Source organism: Mustela putorius, unplaced genomic scaffold (genome assembly GCF_011764305.1).
Source record: "Mustela putorius furo isolate JIRA1106 unplaced genomic scaffold, ASM1176430v1.1 tig00003834_pilon_pilon_pilon, whole genome shotgun sequence".
Lineage (NCBI taxonomy): Eukaryota > Metazoa > Chordata > Mammalia > Carnivora > Mustelidae > Mustela > Mustela putorius.
In genome coordinates, this window is record NW_025421987.1 from 6,801,260 (window position 1) to 6,822,262 (window position 21,003).

Consider the following 21,003-nt stretch of genomic DNA (forward strand, 5'->3'; position numbering starts at 1 on the left):
AATAACACTGATTTAGTTAAAGCAGTTGGATAGTGAGTGGTGAGGGTCTAATTTTAATGTGCTCACCAAAGATTTGCTTAACCTGTCACTTCTTTACCTTAAAAACCAGGCTATTTGCTGGCTGAGGCTATAATGTTAAAAGAAATAACAAAACACATTTGTGGTGTTGGTAGGGGTTAGTTCATTTTTGCTATTTTTAGCAAAATCTAATGCATTAGATGAACTCAGACTAGAACCAAACCTTCTTGAAGCAGAAATGGAAGAAAGCAAAGATTTACTAAGAGAGGTATTCCCTGCCTTTGCATGCTAATGCCACCGATGAAGAGTCCATTGATTCGGGCCATGTAGTGTTGAAAAAGTCATCTGCCTCTGTACCTGACCTTGAAGACGTTTTAAGCTGTGGCCATGAACCTACAGTCTTAGCAAGAGGTAAAACTCTTGCTTTGTTGTAAAGCAGCAGTGGTATTGCTGGCAGTAGGTGATGAATTGTATTGCTTCCCCAACTAAGACTATTATTTCAGATGCTCTCAAGGTAACCAACTTTAATTTAAGGGCCAAAGGGATGGGTAGAGTACAGAGCCTAGTAAATAAAAGAGGAGCAGCTACAGGCTGAAAAATCATGTCTAGACAAGACTTTTGGTTGGCTATGGTAGTTTATACATAGAACAGAATGGAAGTAAATCAAGTCTATTCAACGTTTGAAGGAATTATCTTCCCAAAGACATCCCAACTTGGTTTATAATAGTCTGTGATTGTTGAAACTTGAAAACAATCTATGCCCCAGTATTTTAAAGTTCATGTGGTCTCAAGAAGGGCAATCTCCCCTGTGTCCACCTCATATGTATTTATTGAAGAAAATTGGCAAGAAGGAACCTCTAAGGGCAGATCCAGGAGCAGCAGGAGATAAAACATGAAGGGAGACATTCAAGAGAAAGAACCAGGAGCTGTCAGGTTGGCCAACCAAGGAACTCCCTGAGGTGCAGGGCAGGGAGTCCTGGCTATTCCTGCTTAGTAGGTTTTGATAATTATTATGGAATAATGACTAATGTTTCTCATTCTCCCTTTTCAAAATGGACAGGATTATTGCAATAATCCATTCCTTCTCCAAAACTTAAAGGTGCTGATAGCTGAAAACATGTCTTTAACACTAAAGGTTTTAAAGGTTGCCAGCCTACAGGGAGTCACATCTGGGATCCTTGGAAAGGGCTGCATATCATCCAGAAATCTTAGGCAGTAGATCTGAGGAAGTCTCAGAAAAAAGACTTGTGTTTGGATGCCTGGAAGAGACAGTGAGACTGCTGAGCCTCTGAAAACAAAGGTGTATATACTGGTTTAGAAAACCAAAGAGGCAGACCATGACAGAAAATGCTAATAGCCTGCTGCCTTGGCTTTAAGCTATGCCCACAAATTATTTGATACCCTTCCCTTCAGGATGACTTTCCTTTTAAGAGTGGAATTAATTTAGTGACTTACCTGGAATTAATGCAATAAAATGGAAGTACTCTGTGTGAATTGGGCGACCAGGTCACAAAGGACATTGTGACTTCATCATTGCTCTCTCTGGGGGGAGTTAGCAGCCACATCGTCAGGATACTCAAGCTCATGTAGCAAGGACCCGAGGTCTCTTGCCAACAGCCATGTGAAGAACTGAGGCTTCCTGCCAAAAGCCTTGTGAAGGAGCCTTCTTGAAATTGGATACTCCAGCTCCAGGCAAGCCTTCAGATGATTGCAGAACCTGCCAATATCCTGATTGCAGCCACATGAGAGACCTTGTATCAGAATGATCTGGCTAAGCTGTTCCTGAATTTTATACCTACCAGAAACCATGAGATAATAGTGTTTCTTGTTTTAAGCTACTAATTTTTGTGGCAGCTTGTTATGCAGCATGAGATATCTAATACACCTGCTCAATATGGAGTCTCATCTTCTTAGAAATAAAACCTTGATTTTCTCTGAGAATTGTTCCTAACTAAAACACTATATACCCCCATACTCTTTCTGGATACTTCTAGTGAAATGCTAGTAGAAATTATTGGATGGTCCTTTCAGGAAAACTCCTTAAAAAGGTGGTAGGTCACCCACATTCTTTCTGCCAGAAATGCAGACTTGATGACTGGAGCTGCAGCAGCCAATCAACATCATGAGGCAATCTTTAGGGTGAAAGCCAAGAAAGAGCCAAAAGTAACAGAATAGAAGGAATCTGGATGCTTCAAGATGATAGCATCATCAAACCAGTTCCAGAAATGCCTTTGTGGATTTTTATTTTTACATTGGAAGGAAATTAAACTTCTATCTTGGTTTAGTTGCTGTTAGTGTTTACCTCTATACTAGCAACCAAATGTAGTTACTAGATGAAGGAACTTAGAATTAGATTTCTTGGATATGACTATTAGGGAAATATAATACAGTGAACTACCTAATAAGAGTAATCATTTAGCTTTGTAGGAATAGTTATTACTATAAATTACTGAGTTATGTATATCATATAAGCCAGCTTTGTGGGACATGAACAGTATAATGTAGTTTATCCAGAATCCTCTTCTAAGTCACCTCCAGAATTCAATATTAGTGTTGCTGAAAGACGACACACACACACACACACACACACACACACACTTAATATAGTGCACACTAAATTACTGACACTTGGGCTGTCCCGATAAAACCTATCCTTCTGTACTGTGTCATTGAAGAATTGTAAAGCAGCCAAAGTTAATTTCCAATGTGTAGTTTTTTGGTTTTATAAATAGATACATTATTTTGCTAATTTCTGGCAAATCGTAACCAGCAAAAATAATTTTGAGTTGTAACATTTTTTAAACATTTACAGACTTTATTGTTTGATACATGTCAAAGTTTTATTTTCAAAATGAGAAGATAGAAAGGTTCTTTCATGTTGATTTGTTTTTTTTTAAATATATGATAGCTTTATTTAGATGTAATTCATATACCATACAACTCATCCATTTAAAGTGTATAACTCAATGGTTTTTGGAATATTCAGAGTTGTACAAACATCACCACAATTTTAGAACACACTTTTCACTACAAAAAGATATCCTATGCCCATTACCAGTCAATCCCCATTTCTTCCCAAACCCTGCCTCTGTCCTAGGTAATCACTATTCTACTCTCCATCTCTATAGATGTGCATATTATGAACATCTCATATAAATGTGATTACACACTATGCAGTCTTTTGGCACTAACTACTTTTATTCAGCATAATCTCTCCGAGTTCATTCATACTGTAGCATGTGTCAGCTTATTCCCTTTTTATTGCTCAGTAATATTTCATTGTAAGGATAGACCACATTTCCAAATCCATTCATCAGTTGGATATTTGCCTTTGTTTCTCTTTTTTTATGTTAGGAAGAGTACCACTGTGTACATTCATATATACAAGTTGTTTTGTGGAGATAGAGTTTTCATTTCTTCAGGGAATCTACTTAGGCGTAGAATTGATGGGTCACACGGTAACTATATTTAACCTTTTGAGGAACTGCCAGACTCTCAAAGTAGCCACGACACTTTAGATTTTCATCAACAATGTAGAAGGGTTCCAATTACTCCACATCCTCCCCAACACTTGTTTTTAACTGTTTTGTTTTGTTTCATTTGTTTATGGACATTCTTAGCAAGTGTGAAGTGGTAAAACATTGTAGTTTGGATTTGCATTTCCCTAGTGACTACTGCCAAGGAGCATCTCTCCATGTGCTTAACTTATATCTTTGGAAAAATGTCTATTCAGAGCCTTTGTTCATTTTAAAATATTGAGTAATAGTCTTTTTATTATTGAGTTGTAAGAGTTATACATTCTAGACACAACTCCCTTATCAGATATATGATTTGCAATTTTTTCTCTCATTCTGTGAGTTGTCATTTCATTTTATTTATAGTGTCCATTGAAGTACCAAAGATTTTAACTTTATTTAAGTCCAATACACCTACTTTCTCTTTCGACACTTGTGCTTTTGGTACCATATCTAAGAAGGTTTTGCTTAACTAAGATCATGAAGCTGCTGGCACACAATCATTTTCAGACTTTTTTTTTTTTAAGATCCAGTTTTCAGGGTTCATTTCAGTGTAGAAATTGAGTGCCCTGGTTTTGCCAGTCCATGACATTCAAGCCCCACCAAAAGTATAAAGGCTCCAATGTCATTATGGAAAACTTCACAGTAGCCTGCAGACAGATGTCTGAACATCTTCATCTGAGCCCTGTAGACCTTTCCGGTACCCAAGACTCTGTGGCACAACCTTACCACTGGCTTCAGGCAGGTGACTGCCTCAAACAAGGCTGGTCTGGACTTTAGAGTCCACAAGTAACTAACTGGGCATGGAGGAACTGAAAAGCAAAACCTGGGCTTGCACAGAATGTGCTTGACGGTAACTTGCACAGAGGTAGTTCACAGAAGACTTCTTTAAAGCTTATTCAACCCCAAATTTATAGTGTTTTATTTCTGCCATAAAGCCAGTTTACGTTTACAGTCCACCACCAGAGTTAATAGAAATAGCAGTAGTTGTAACTACTGTATGGTTAATGAAGACACAGTACATAAAACGTAAACTTTGCTGATTTTCTAATTGGCATAAAAGCCTAGATATAAGAAAGTGGTTTTTATAACACAGTATAGTTAAACACCAGTAATCAACACAAATAAAATCTTAGATTTAATAAGACTTAGATTTTTCATCCTAAGAGTTTTTTTTAAAGATTTTATTTATTCATTTGAGAGAGAGACAGAGCACGAGCAGGGGGAGAGGCAGAGGGAGAAGGAGAGGGAGAAGCAGACTCCCCGCCCAGCTGGGAGCCAGACACCACATTTGATTCCAGGACCTGGAGATCACGATTCTAGGACCTAGAGCTCATGACTTGAGCAGAAAGCAGGTGCTTAATCTTCTGAGCCACTTAGGCGCCCCTAAGAGATTTCTTTTAATTGTATTGGTAAATATTTCTTGTGTCCTCTAGAGCTGTTCTGTCCAGTACAGCAGCCATTAGTTGTACATGACTTTTAAACACTTGAATATGACTTATTCAAATTGAGATGTCCATTGGATTTTTGAAAATGTAGTGTGAATAATGAAAAATATCTAAGAAATAATGTTTATGTTGTACATACATTAAAATAATATTTTAAGTCTACTTGTGATTTCTCTGTCAAATAAATAAATAAAATCTTTAAAAAAATAATAATATTTTAATATATTGGGTTAAAATTACTTCCACCTATTTCTTTGTATTTTTTTTAATGTGGCTACTAAAAAGCTTAAAAGTCTATATGAAGCTCACATTTGTGTCTCAATTTATATTTTTATTGGGCCGTGCTTTCTCTGGAGGCTAAGGAGAGCATAACAGTGTAGCTACACTGCAGTCCCGTCACTAAATATTTTTGTCGGTTGTCATAGTTCGTTAGTCACTAATTCATAGTGTATAATGTAGATTCAATACCCCTCAATGTATATTTTTGTTTTCTTTATACCTCTCTCGTGTCCAACAGTCTTTTCTCATTTCCTGAGAATCCGTTTACTTAGCCTATGTGGCAAATTTTACCTTTTAATAGTTTGAGGAAGCATTATCTTCTCTGTAAAAATGTTCCCTCAACTCCCTCCTCCCACATCTGTACCCCAGGTGGAGCTAAACACTGTCCACTGGGCCAGAACAGAATCTTGCCCAGGGTCTACTGAATTCTGCTTGTTGGGCACAGGGATAGATGGTGGAGAGATACCAGTGTGAACCAGAGGGATATGGACCCTGACTGCCAGGAGTGCTTGCATTTAGAATGGGGTACAGTCACAGGATGGTGTGAAAAGATGCTAATGATAGCGGAGATGAGGGAGCACCTCATAAACATACCCTTCCCAGACTATTTCTCCGTGAGGGATAATCATACTAAGCCTGAACTATGAACGTCTGAGGCCATAGGAACCCTGGGTTTATAAAAATACTTTTGTGTTTAAGTATATAAACTGAAGGGCATCTTTTTCAAATCACAATTGGTTAAAATGAGTGTTGTCTTCAAAATACAAATTACTGAATAGGCATTCTGATATTATATATATGCCCCGTATCACTGCAATGTCTCTCTTAGCCAGGAAACTTAGGTATTGATTTTTCAAAAACAAAGAACAACAAAGGAGCCTCATCACAATTAGCATGATTAAGTAAAAATGAATTCCACAAAAGGTGCTCAATTTACTTTCACTAAGGCACTATCAAAAAAGAGTTCAGGATTTCAGTGATTGGATTTTTGGGGGGTATAGAAGATGGATTAATAAGAGTTGAGCACCTTTGTTAAGTCATCTGACAAATGGTTGTAGACTTTAACACTAGCGTTGGAGGGCAGGACAGATACTCTGCTGGTTGGGTCAACTGTGTAACCTCACTTATTATTAGAAGGCTGTTTGTCTACAGGTCTCAGTGATCCAAAACCCAGTTAAGGAGCAAAAACAATGCTTTTCAAAGCAACATTTGAGTGGTCTGAATAGCTGTCCCAGAGTCTAGGCATTGAGGTTGAAGTGTTTTACTCCTTGGTGAGCACATCAGCTTCTTACATAAGATCTATTTAGTTTTACTGTACGGAATTGTGGGAAGTGAAGTTATCTAGATTCCCAGTCTGCACCAGACTAGAAGCTGCTGATCAGAAGAGGAGGAAAATACCAGAGGCAGGCATGCTGTGGCAATAGAGAATAAGGCCAACAGATCCTCAGTGAGTGAAGGGGAAGAGAGAAACTACAAAAGGCAGAACAAATCATGAAGTCATAGCATTCTAGAGTCCTTTAGCGCAGCCATTGATAGCTTATGCACCTCCTGGGAGCATCTCTTAACACGTGGGAAGAAGCCTGATACAGAAGAGAAACTTGATGTATTTGTAGAATCCACTACAACCTACCACAATAAACACTTTTAATATAATTAACCCTGACTTTTTAAAGAACAAGCCAAATAAAAGAAAGAAAGAAAGAAATCCAATAAACTGCTTCAGGAAAAAAATATATATAACCCATTTTAGAAAATCTTTGTATAATACTTAACAGTTTTTTTTTTTTTAAAGAAGTTTGACTTTTAAAGGGCCAGATTCCAATTCTGCTGATCATCACTTAATTGGAACAGTTTGTTTTGCATCAATCCTGGATAAATGATATACTATGGAACAGAAGGTTTTACTAAGTTGCCTTGAACAGATTTCACACTGGTGTATACACACAATAAGCCATCATATGAAGTTTAAACAATATAAGATGGCAACAGATTGCACAGTTGAGTCACTAAGGTAATGTAAAATAATTGTTCTAAAATGCACTATCACCATTAAGCAAACTATTTCTACAATGGGCCCAGCACGGTGCTAGGTGGTGGATTTATTAAGCATATTAACCATTGCTTTCATTATTAAGACTTGAAGGTATTACAGAACTTTCATTCATATTTTTAAAGGTTAAATGAGATTTTAAATGTACAATATAGTCATTACATAACAGGCACAGAATACTGTTTCATGACTAGGATAGTGAGTTTTGGGGTTTTTTTGGGGGGAGGGTGTTTAAGTGCACCAGCAACTCTATTTTCAAATGTTATAGAATTCTTAAGGATATGGACACCTCCATGTAAGAATGGAGTGCCTCACCCACTCATTTGTTTGTGTAATAAGTGTTTTAACACGGGCATGCCATTTCTGAGTTAAGGGTGAGGCTAAGCCATACTTCAGCGTTTTTGTATCAAGCAAAAACAATTTCAGCAACAGCACTCATTTCCCCTGGTAATTTTTTTTTTTTTTTTTTTTCATGGCGAGTTACTAAATGCTAGATGCTAGAGTCAAAAAGAAACCTGACATCTGGGGAGGTGTTGAAGGGGTGTTAATAGTTCTAGTTAGATGTTTGGGGGAGCATTGAGGATAGGATTTTTAAAACAGCAAATGCAAGGTCGGGGGGGGGAGGTGGTGGATTATGGTTTCTTAGGACTCTCTCCCCTCTCCACTTTCTCTCGCCACCAATCCATATGCCCCCCAGTTTACAGGCGGGTGCAGCGAGATTAAGCTGCAGGAAACCGAGAGGCTCCACAGCGCTGCCGCCCCGGCCTCGTGATGTAATTGTTATTTCTTATTCGGAGACAGAACCGAGGAGAGCTGCCGAAGAAGTGGCAGCCCTGCTCTTTTTTGCCTCGCCTGGTAGGGTCAAATTCTTCCCGGCCTGATGTCGATTCGCCGACTGACTCCGCCGGAGACTTCGCAGTGACAAAGCAGCTGAAGACAAACCCTGCCTCTGGGTCCTACGTCCGTCCAAGGAGCTGAACGGGGCACTCCTCAGGTCTCCTCCCCAGTGTTCCTCTCCGAGTCACTCCACATTTATTCCCGGGCGCCTGCTACGCGCTAAGGCGTGGGGTCAAAGTGACCCGGAGTTAGTGCCCGTGCCCCCCAAGATCAAAGCAGGACACATACATTGCAAGGTGGTGGAAGCTGGGGGTGGGTGACAAGGAGCCGAGAGAACGCGCGTCTTGGGGGCGGGGGGGGGGATGGGAGGGGGACGCCGAGGCGCCAGCACCCCGGCGGGACCTGGGCGTCCCGGCCCCCAGACTGTGTCCCAAACGCGAGCCCTCGGCCTGGGCGACGAGAACGAGCCCCCGGGGCCCGGGAGGAGCTGTCCAGGCGCCTCCGGCGGTCAGGGGCGGCTGGACAGAGCCGCGAGCCGAGGGGGCCGGCTCGGGCGCGTGGAGCACCCACCTCTCCCGGCCGCCGCGGTCCTCCCGCCGCCTCGGGGGCCCTGCAGCCCCCGCCCGGCCATCCGGAGGGCGGGCACGGAGGAAAACAGCAAAACCGGGGTGTGTGTGTGTGTGTGTTGGGGGGGAGGCTCCTCAGCGCCCGGGAGCCGCGGGGACCCGAGCGGCTTCCTCCAGCCCCGGTGACAATGGGAGGGAGGGGGAAAAAAGGGTTAAGAAACTTGGCTGAAGAGCTGAATGGCGTGGAGCGGCGAGGGGAGGGACTGGGCCGCGGCGGACTCGGCGGCGGAGGGAGGAGCGCGGCTGCGGGCGGGCGGCGAGCGAGGCGCTCAAAGTCAGCCTCGCAGACATTGCAGCAGAGCCCCGAACTCGGGAGGCGGCGGCGGCGGCGGCGGTGGAGGAGGAGGAGGAGGAGGAGGAGGAGGAGGCGGCGGCGGCCGAGGCGGAGGGACGACCCGGCCCCGAGCCCTCCCGCCCGCCCGCGCACGCCCGCCGGTGGCCCCGCGGCCGCCCCTGCGCTTGGCAGCGCCGCCGACCTGAGGGAAGAGCTCGCCGGGGCGCCGGGGAGGACGGGGCGGCGGGGCGCCTTCGCGGAGGGAGCCTGACGGAGCCCGAGGCTCGGAGCCGCGGCGGCCTCGGGTGAGTGGCGGCCGCGGCCGGGGGCTCCGGGAGCGGCCGCGGGCGCCGCCGGAAACGGCCCGGGAGCGCGGCCCGCGGCGGCGGCGGGCAGGGCCGCGGGGGCGTCGGGGCCGCGGGGATGGCGCGGCCGCCGGCAGGAGCGAACGCGGACGGCGGGGTGGGCACGGCGGCGGGCAGGAAGCGTTTCCGGGGACGTTGCGCCCCTCCTGCCGCGTCCGCACCTTCCCGGGCACTCGGGGGGCCCGGGCAGCCGGGCCGGCAAGTTGTGGAGTTGGCCCCGGGCTCACCGGCCGGTCTGTGGCAGTCCTGGGCCGAGGGGCCGCCGCCGCGTGTCCCCTGAGGCGGCCCGGGCACGGCTGGCCCGGCCCGGGTCGCGCCCCCGCTCGGCTGCCCCCTCGGCCCGGAGTCCGGGCGCTTCTGGCCGCGCAGCTCTCGGTCTTGCTGCCCGGGGCGACCTGGGCGGCGCCGGGCGCTGCTACCCGCCTCTCGCCCGGTGCCTCCCGGCTCCGCGCTCGCCGGATTCCGGGTCGAGAAAAGTGAACAGGACTGGGGACAGCTCTCCGGGCCCCCCCACCCGACCCCCAAGCCTGGCCGATCGGTCCTTGTCCTCCCCCCGCACTCCCCCACCTTCCCCGAGGGCGAGGCTCTTTGGACCCAAGGCCTCAACCATCACTTTCAACCCCCGAGCGCGGAGCGGGGCTCTCGTTTGGGATGAGCCCCGTGGAGGTCCTGGGAGGCTTCTTTCCTCTCCTCTTACATCTCTGCCCTCCTTACTACTAGTGAATATTGTTTTATGAACGGTTTCCCTGGAAGTAGTCTACAAACCCTCCCATCCTTTCCAAAGTAGTTTCCAAATTTTAACCAAGAGTTGGTGTTCCGTCTGGAGGAACAAAGGAATCAACTGTGTCTCCGAGGCTTGCAAGCCCGGACTCTGACACATGTTGATCTCTGAAGCATTGCAGGCGGTTCTTACCATCTATCTCATGAGTGATTGCATGGGTTTCTGAAGATAGTCAAAGAACAGAATGATAAGTACTTTTGCGTTCAGTTTCTTAATAGGACATCTTATTTTAGACAAAAATTAAGACGTTCCTACCTGCAAGGACTTCTCTCTCAGTCGGTGGAACGAAGTTGGAGTTTGTCTCCGGTCATGTAAATGATTAAATTGTGAGATGGTCCGGGGCTGAAAAACTGTCTTCAGAGGGAGAAAGACTGTGTATAGGTGGCCAGAGTGAAAATAGGTGTTGGGTTCTATACCATGAATGCTCTTTACATTTTGGGTGAGGGGAGTGGGATTTGTGAAGCAGAGGGCTTTGGTAACTCATTCTTTAAAGCTGTGAATCGCATTGAACCTACTTATTAGTGAATCATAGGTTTAGCAAGTGGGTGCATCTTCCCGATGGATTATTCAGTGTTTAATCACCGGTTTGCCACCTTCGTGGAAGAGGCCTTGCAATGAGTGGACTTTTTAAACACATCTAGTGCTTCCATTGCCTGGCACCTAACTAGGCTGCTGCCTGGAGTATGTTGAAATGTTTTTCAACTTAGAAATAAGTTGCTTTGGTTTTGCTCGGGGGTTCATTGATGTTGAGTGGGTTTAGCTGGTTCTGATCATAAGGCTTCATCACCAGTAGCAACTTTTCTCTGTCTGGAATTAGTTCCTAGAGACAAAGAACAGTCAGTCAATGAAACAGCTGTGGGATTGTTTCTCTGGTCCACTTCATTCACTCTGGTGGGGAAACACCTCCTTCCACACCTACCCCTGAAAGTGCCCTATGAGTAAATACGTATTTGGAAAAAAAAAAAAAAAAAGGTCTGCTCATTGTTAGTTTTACTCAAGTGAAATCTCTGCAGTGCTTTTGAAGCAATTGAAAACCTTGTTTAATATCTGCGGGAAAACTTGACTTAGATCCATATATTGCATTTGTCTCCAAAACTCTGTAGAACTTGGAGTTTACTAATTGAAACATCCTAAAAGATTGTAGGTCTGTAAGAAAGAAGTGTCTGTAGAAGAGGCTGAAGGCTCCTCTGACTCTTGCAGTTTTAAGAGCAAAACATCATGATAAAAAATAACCTATACCACCACCTAGAGTCTGTTTGTTAGTTTATTGCTCCTGAAGTTTGCTTAAATTGACATGTCTCTTGTGGTTCCAGTAGGGCCAAAAAATGATGAAGAAGTGCTAGCTTTCAAAAGGCCATCCGAGAGAACAATTATTTGTGTAATAAATAACAAGTGCCAATTTAAATTATCCATGGTGCCTTTAGAAATGAAAATTATGACATATCCAGTTGAGTGGCTATTCTCCAAAAGGTACTAATTCAAAAGAATTTAAAACAGGGAATTTTCAGTTTGTGCTCCAAGTTTGCTCTCTCTGATGGCTTCATGACTTTAATGCATTATTAACCAGAAATTTAAGAAATGTTACAGATTAAATGTCATTAAGACTTTCTGAGGTCTGTTTCAAATAGAAGCAATGATAAAAGTATAAAGGAATGTTAAAACGCCAGAAATTCTGGAGATTCACAAGGTACGAGAGAGTGTAGGCAAAGTAGACTGAGGCTTCAGAGATGTTAGAAGTAAATCAGTGTGAAGTAAAGTGGTAATCTGTCTTGCTGGTAGTTTATGCTTGGTAAAGCAATCTGTTAAATGGGAGACCTGGGGATGGCAGCTTTAGTGCCATGTGGCTTATCACATTGTCTGGAGGAAGTAACGTTCCTTCTTTAAATGGTGTAACCTGAGAGAAAGATGGCCTCCAAGATCTTTAATTAAGTACCCGTTGAACAGAGAGAACTAGAGCACTGTATTAATTCTGTCAAACATCACTATTTTAGAACATTGAGGACAACTAAAAATGAATTAACTCATATCTGAAAGCAGAGTTTTATGGAAGGTGACAGATGAGGCAAAATATGTCAATCTAATGGAACAAGTAGGGAGATAAGAAGATATGTCATCCTTGGCTCTCTAGAAAGATGAGAGGGAAGAAGGTTATTATTAATTGTACAGATTTCATTGCAAACCAATAATAGGCGGCAATGATACAGAAGGTGATGTTAAATCAAAGTGGCTTAGGATATGTGATGGTAAAGGGATGAGACTTTAATTTTAAGACTTGCAGAATGTAAGACATTTGAAAGCTCCTATTTTAAGTGTTATTTTGGAAAAGTAGTTTTATGTATCAGGTTAAAAGATAATTCTGCCAAAATAAGTTCAAAACATCCAATTTTCATCAAGAAAGTGTTGTTCAGCTTAAACTGTGATAGGATCACTTTTGTTTTTCAGACTTTAGATTGCCAGATACCGTTAGTTTTTAGAGTGTAGGTTAATAAAGAAGAATTCTTGTTTATCTGTCAGTGCTACACCTCTCTCTCTATTGCTCTCTCCTCTCTTGCCCCCTTTTCTAAAGTAAACAGCTTCTACAATTTGGGATGTGTTCTTTCATGAAAATGCCTTCATTTGTAGCTTCCCTTCTCAGCTATTATGGTGAGGGGCAGTTTCTTTACTCGGGTGCTTTTTCCATATGCCCCTTCAGGAGGCTAATACACCATCCGGGTGCATTTCGTTTTGTTTTAATACTGATTTACTGTTCTGTGGGTGAAGACAAGGGAAAGAAGAATTTGCTCTTTTAACAAAGCCCCTGTACCCACATCTTCCAACTGAGGAAATAGTTTTATGAAAAGTGTACTGATCACCAAAAAGCACATTGATTACTATTGAAAAGTCAAACATTCTCAACAGAATAGGGCAGGGGGAGGGACCTTAGGATAATACACTTGAATCCCTGAACTGAATTGTTTAAGATTCATTTCCTTAAGTTGCTGTCTGGAGGGTAATGAGCAAACTCCTTCTGTAGGATTTAGACACCAGAACAATCACCGAAATGTAACAGGATGGTCACTAAGACTTGAAAAGGTAGAAATCAGGAGTGTCAGATGATGGAGCAGACCAGTGGAATGGGACTGAGGGTTATGTCCAGAGGTTGGAATGAACAAAAAGTAAATGGAGGAGAGAGATCTTGTTTCCGTATCCTGTTTGCATCTGATGCTGAAGCAGGGACATGAATTGCTGATGGTAATGGATTCCCTTTTATGAGGGCAGCAATATTATATAAATAGTGGTTGTTTGGAGGGGGGAAATGACAAATGCCCCATCTGTGCCTGTGCACACTTTGCATTTGAGTGTCTCTTAAATCTACCTAAGTTGGAAGATGAAAACTGGGTACCAGGATAGAACCAGGACTTACAGTTTGTTTGGAAGAAAATGAATTCATATTAGATCGCCTTCTCTTTATTCTTTTAAGAACTTGTGTTTTAAGAACTTGTGTCTTCTAAGGGTCTTCCTGAACATGGAAGAGAGTGCTGCATTTGGGTAGTGAACTAGGGACTTCCTTTATAGGATTACTGAAGAAGATAACTCGATGTCAATTACTACAGAAAGAATGTTTCCTTTAGGCACATTATCAGGGGCAGGGGAAAACTGCAAATAAGAGACATCTGAAGTCTTATCAGGGTTTCTTCACACATTATGTTATAAATGCCCATGTGTTGTTTTTTTGTTCCTTGAAATTTAACATTCAATTTGATGGATACTTAATATTTAGGATTCTAAAAATTAGAGGTCATTTAGAACAGACCTTTCCTTTCACTTTACTACAGTCATCAAGGGCAGTTTTAATTTTTCATAATAAATACAGCTACTGAGATAACATTATACTAACTGTTGCCATTATAATAGTACATTCTCTGCACCGAGAACCTTGAAATTCAAATGGATTCCTGCACTATATTGCAAATATTACAGATAAAGCATTACAAACCTTGTGATATTTTAGGGTGTCAATACATCCGAAACAACGTAATTTTTTTTTCAAGTTCATAGAACATTGAGAAGATCAGAAAAGAGGGAAACGTGATACATTTTACCACCGTATTTGCATTTTGTTAAAATTAATACCTTAGACCATGCTAGGGATAACATTTCGCTTAGAACTCTAGGAGCAATAGAAAGAGAGAGAGATTTAAAGAATTCATTGGGAGATTGGCAACTCAAAAATGTAGTTCTGAAAAAAAAAGGACCACTATACTCTATTTACTAAGTAGTAGTAAGATTTTTTTCTTATTGTCTTTACCAGATTTTAAGATAGATTGTTCCTGAAGATAATGTTATGGATAACTACCTGATTTGGATAAATCATCTGTTTTGGTTTTTTTTTTTTTTTGGTTGAAATAAATTCAAGGATAATTCCAGAATATGTTGAACTTCGGCAATATGTTGAAACTAAAGTTTCGAATATGTTGAAATTTTAGGAGGATGCTTGTGACATCCGTCCGTCCGTCCGTCCATCCTTCCGTCCTTCTCTCTCTCTCTCCCCCCCCCCAACTTTCTCCATCCACCTGTCCTCTTACCCACCCTTCCTTCTGTCTTACCTTCCTCTTTTAATAAATGAGGAGGGGGGAGCATTTTGTTAAGAAATTTGGAAATAGAATTTCTTCTCTGACAGGGTTAATAGTTGTGTTTGAAATTCAAAGCTAGCATGTTACACTCTCCCCAGGAAATTTTTTGGCTTGGTGTACCTCAGGGAATAAAAACTCTAAATTAAAACCCATCTAACCATAAGTGACTCTTAATCTCACAAAACAAACTGAGGGTTGCTGGGGGGAGGGGGTTTGGGAGAAGGGGGTGGGATTATGGACATTGGGGAGGGTCTGTGCTTTGGTGAGTGCTGTGAAGTGTGTAAACCTGGTGATTCACAGACCTGTACCCCTGGGGATAAAAACATGTTTATAACAAATGTCTTTAAGGATGAAAGGAAGAGACCCTGATTTGCCTTAAATTCCAGGTCACTCTGTGACTAAGCCTAGTGCTTCAAGAAATATTAAACTAGAAGTCTGCTGGGAACTTGAGTCATCAGCTTAAGATACCACTAGGACCAGGACCACTCTTACTGACCTGATGCTGGTGTTTATTCAGAGCTTTGGTGGAACGGACGGAGTCTCTTGCCCTTGACTTCTAATTAAGAGAGTCTTTTTTCAGTCACATGTTAAGTGACAGGGCTTATTTTCAAATCTGTAATTTGGTGATGAATTGAGGACAGATCAGGAACTAAGGAATTAGGAGTGTCTCTTGTTATTGGGATGCTTTATTTTACCTGTACCAGCAATGTGAGGTTACTGGGTGAAAAGTCAGGGGATTCGTTTTAGATAGATAAGAGGAAAGCTTAAGTCACATAGTGGTTACACTAGCTTCTCTTTGTAGTTGTGGGCTTTTAATTGTTGAATTTGTCCATACTGTGTATAACATGTGAACATCTTAAATATGTTACCGTATTTTAAAAAGTCGGATGATAATTTAGCATTGCAGTAGTTAGGAAATCATGTTTATATGCAGTCTTAAAGTGAAAATAGTATTATAATTGTGTTGATTTAATAACATAATGTAGATAAGAGTACTTGCATGTGACAGAACATAATCAAAATTTGAGAATTAGAAGTTCGAGATAAAAAAATTTCTCGGGGGCCTGGGTGGCTCAGTGGGTTAAGCCTCTCCTTCAGCTCAGGTCATGATCTCAGGGTCCTGGGATGTAGCCCAACAACGGGCTCTCTGCTCAGCGGGGAGGCTGCATCCCTCCCCCCGCCCCCCACCCCCCGCCAACCCCCGACCCCCGCCTGCTTCTGCCTACTTGTGCTCTCTGTCTGTCAAATCAATAAATAAAATCTTTTTTTAAAAAAGGGTTTTATCTTTTAAGGCGTCTCTTCAGAATTTGAGAGACAGGAAGTCTTTAAGGGATTGTAACTGGTTTTTGAAAAGCATAATTTCTTAGATATTTTTTTGATTCTTGAATTTATGAATTTATAGTAATCTACAACAGAGTGGTGGATGTATACACTAGGAAAAAAAAACAGATTAAGGGAAGGAGGGTAGATAGAAGAAGGGGACGAACACCAAGAAAAAGTACTAGAAAACCTGTGAAACCCTCCCAGGTAGGATATAATAAGAAACATCCTCAAAGGAATTAATCACAGTTTCACTTTTTTTCCTGTAAAAGGAGTATTTGCACAATGGATCATGTAGGCTCAAGTTTGATTTTTGGAAAATTAATTTTTAAGTATTTGTTATGTTTTCCCAAGTATACTTTTTCAAGCTTAGGATCTGCTACTAATACAATGTATGATACAGATAATGGGAAAGTCCTTTTGTTTCTCTGGGTAACATCATTAGATTATAGAGCAAGGGAGATTCGTTTGACTTCTAAATTCTGGAATTCTGGTTCTATATATCGATGTATGCTGTTGTCAGTAAACAGTAAAGATTTCAAGCCTATGGTTTTAATAGGAGTAGACAAGGGGAAAAATTTGAAATAGAGAGAAGCTACCTTTTTTTGCATTGTCCTTTTTTATTAAGAGAAAGATCAGGAAAAGGAAGAGGATTGGGGGGCACCTGCTTTGGCCAGGCATTGAGCTGGCCCCTTTACAGTTCCATGTAGTATAATGCTATCATTTTCTCTACTTATAGAGATAAACCTAATCTGAAAAATTCTCGAGGTCACACACCTAATTTCATTGATAATGATTTGCTTTATCATGGGAATATGCCATCTTTATAAGAGAAAACCAGTCTCTATTTGATTTCTAGAATGCCATCAACGATCCTGCTCCCAAACTTGATAGCCGGAGAGCCGGAGAACTCAAGGAGCACATCCAGTCCACCCAGCCTGGATTCTCAAAAACCAGTCCTAGGAGGAAAGCACTCTTATTTCTGGTTGATAATTCTGCAGGAGTTATTGTTAATTCTCTGGAGAACTAATGCCCCATTCCCTGTGCTTACCTGAAAACTAAGCACCAAGGGCAACCATGCAAGCTCTTTTCCCTCCTCAAATGCTAACCCTTGGAAAGTATACCACAGAGTTACTATAATGTTCTTTGAAGCAGAGAAAGCAACTATGTTTCTCGATTTAATTCATTAGAACACCTTGTCATGGTCTTAATCCAGATATTCCCAAGGCTAATTATGTTTGTCTACTTCAAGGAGCAGTTGCCACAAATTCAAACCTGGAGCTCTTCCTGGTTGAAAAGTTAAAATTCTTGACTATAACGGTTCTTGACATGAATTTTGTTTCATTGCCCTATGTTCATCCACAATAATTTATTTTAAAGACTAAATTATGCTAATAAACTAGGCTCTTTGATACAAAGAGGAAATTAATAATATGTTTGTGAATTTACCAGAAGGAAGCAGATAGAAAGATGAGTATTTGGCTTCATTTGGGAGTAGACTATTGTCAGGAAAGAGATTTTTGATTTTAGGGAGGTTTGTGGCATATAGTGTATTTTTAAGTGTACATTAGACATGCTCTTTTATTGTTGAGGTCATGAGAAATGTAGTCCTAAACCTCTTTACCTCTTTTTACTTACCTCATTTAAAATTTATAGAATTTTGAACCCAAAAGAGTCAAGCCGAGGGTTGCCTGTGTGGCTCAGTCGGTTAAAACCTCTGCCTTTGGCTCAGGTCATGATCCCAGGGTCCTGGGATGAAGCCCCACATCAGCCTCTCTTCTTGGCAGGGAGCCTGCTTCCCTTCCTCTCTCTCTGTCTGCTTCTCTGCCTACTTTTGATCTCTGTCAAATGAATAAATAAAATCTTAAAAAAAAAAAAAAGCCCGACTGGTTCCCTCTACATTAAAAGTTACAGTCAAATTCAAACAACATTGGAGACACAAGGATGAGTAATAACGCTCATATACATAATATTTTCTAGTGTGCTTTAGATTTTGAATTGCCAAGTAAATGTTGGATAAACAAAAGGGTTTCTATAAAACCTGTGAAAGAATGTTTTACTATGATGTTTTATTAAGAGGATGTATTGTATTTGGCCAGGGTAAGAAAGAAACTACATAAGTGAACTATTGGAGGGGGGCAAACTTTCTAGGGTTCAGATACATATTTTCATATTTCCCTAACCCATCCATGCCTTTAAAAAATATTTAATTGAAATAGACTGAATCTCCATGAGGCCAGGGATTGAAGATAGAAATTTTGTATTCACCATCTGGTTCTTTCCCAATATCCAGATGTTTGGTGGTGTTGACGCAAAACTCAAAGAATTGCATTGTTTACTTTGTTAATAAAACATCGCTTTTACCTATCCTAGTAATTATTGACTGACCTGAATCAACGTCATATTTTCCTCTTCCTGTTTTGTTTTGTTTGGTTTTCAGGTTTTACGAGTTGAAGTAATTTCATAGAATCCTTAGATTTTCAGATTGGAAGGGAATTTGATAAAACCTAAGGATGCTCCAGGTTTAAGTATATTTGTCCTAGAGGTATTTTGTCCTCCCCATTTTCAAACAAGTTGGTTTTATAGAGGCATCATAATGGAAAAGCACATAGGATAGGTGGTTGGTATAAACTATAAATCAAACAGTAGTAAATGCTACTGTTTAGCCCTTACACACCTTTTTCTTTTGATCTTCCTTTCTCTCTCTCTCTCTCTTTTTTGTTTCCTCTTTTTCCTGTTTTCCCTTTTGTTTTCTCAATTTCTAACTTGTCCCTTTTTTTTTTTTTTTTTCTTTTTTCTTTATTGCCAGGGTATACCTGTGGTGCAATGGGGTAAAATTACTTGCTTATCTTCCAACATTGTTGTTAATGCTATGATGTATGGAAATGTGGAATCACTATATTGTACACCTGAAACTAATATTACACTGTATGTTGACTAACTGGAATTTAAATAAAAACTGGAAAAAAATAAAATAAAATATCCAAAACAGTTGCTTGCATTTTACAGAGGAGGAAATTGAACCCCTGAGAATTTTAGTAAATTTTAAAACTCATCCAGACAGCAGGGGCGCCTGGGTGGCTTAGTGGATTAAGCCTCTGCTTTCAGCTCAGGTCATGATCTCAGGGTCCTGGGATCGAGCCCCGCATCGGGCTCTCTGCTCAGCAGTGAGCCTGCTTCCTCCCCCCTCTCTCTCTGCCTGCCTCTCTGCCTACTTGTAATCTCTCTCTGTCAAATAAATAAATGAAAACCTAAAAAATAAATAAATAAAATAAGGAATCCTGAGCTCCTTTAAAAAACAAAACAAAACTCATACGGATAGCAGTTGAGTAAACCCAGATAAGAAATCAAATCTTAATTTATTTCACACTTTGTTTTATTAAGGCAGTCTCAGCAAGAGGGCTATGTACCAGGTGTTAAGAAGTAGTTATTAATCTTTGGTGATGGATCTAGCAGTAAAGTCCAAGCTGACCTCATGATAATCAGAAAGACGGTCTTGAGAAGCACAGTGAGGCAGAGCCAGCTACACCCCCCCCCCCCAACGTCTTTGTAGCCTATTTTCTTCTCCTGGGACTGAAATATGGTCTTCAGAACAGTCATACGATTCATGTATTCTAGTAGTTGGAATGTTACTTTCTAGGCTGAGAATTTAAAACAAGTTTTACAGTGGAGCTATGCATCTATTCATGCGGCAGCTTTGTTCCTACATGTTATATACATTTTTGAGTTCTACTTAAAAACCAGTAGGGAAACTTCTCTTTGTAGGTTAACAGAGCCAGGTGCCTTTAGTTGGCTAGTGGGATCAAAATACTCACAGGTCAGCTCTGGTTATTACTGAAGAGTCATGTTCTAAAATCATCAGTGCAGATAGTTGGGTGTCTCAGTTCAATTGGGAATATAAGGTAAGGTTATGGCCCCTGTTTCAGTGCTCTCCTATGAAAAGGTAACAAGATGAGAGGGCACTGTGTGGACGAAGGTGATGATGCCCTGAGCCAAGTGTGTCTAGATCCACCCTTCTAGAACGAGAGCAAGAGAAGAAACCTAAGGGTAGCCCAGACTGACCACATTTTAACCCTGGTGAAGCAGATTGAGAAGGAATATTCTCACTCCTGGGACAGTGGGCAAGAGTGTGTAGATGCTCACTACAGTCCCCAGGCCTCCAGTAAGATCAGATTTGTCTCTCACAGTTCTCTGTACTCCTTCCTGATTGTAATAGTCCCACTTGTTTAGTGATTGTGTTTCTCAGTAGACCCTAAGCTCTGTGAATAGGGGCTTTTCATCAGTGTACTTTTGGTGCCATAGGTGCCTGGCACAGAGAAGGCTCTTATAAACATTTGTTGAAATGGACCGTACCAATCCCAGTTACTGGTAAAATCTGGTTTTGTGGGGGGGGGGGTCAGGAATGGAGTCTTTATGTATTTATATATAATGGCAGCTAATTATTATCTGTAACTAATTCGTAGTAGCTACTGTTCTACAGGGTTTTTTTTTCTTTAGATTATTTAAATTAGGACTTCTAAAAGGGATAATATTTCTTAAAATTTATCATCATCTTTCTAGGCATATTAATTATGAAGAAAAATGTGAAACTATTGGTGACATTATAATTACTTGGCACTTAAAATTGTTTTATAATGCTAGGTTTCTTCAAAAATACACAAATGACAATATATTAGAAAACACATTTAGCGAAACCTTTGGGGGAACATTTAATTATTTCTTAAGGAAACAAATTTTTTTATAGAGCCTTATAGATAGTCTCTTTAGGTTATGGTAATGTAAAATCCACCAGCTTGACACTTAATCGCATTGGATTTGACTGGTTGGGAAGAGGGAGGCATTTTGAAATCTCATGTCTAGAATTAATTTTGGTGTTA

At 41.3% G+C, this 21,003-nt stretch overlaps 1 protein-coding gene across 3 annotated transcripts in view; it reads left to right on the forward strand.

The window, feature by feature from the left end:
- The first annotated feature begins 8,113 nt into the window (after positions 1–8,113).
- Positions 8,114–21,003, forward strand: part of NRIP1 (nuclear receptor interacting protein 1) — a 100,888-nt gene continuing 87,998 nt past the window's right edge. The window contains exon 1 of one of the 3 annotated variants that reach the window (XM_004770504.3): positions 8,114–8,304. The gene's annotated coding sequence lies outside the window, so the exon portion shown is untranslated. Of the gene's footprint in view, positions 8,305–9,228; positions 9,353–21,003 lie in introns of those variants that run through there. The other 2 variants (XM_045088198.1, XM_045088197.1) reach the window with 2 other exon arrangements.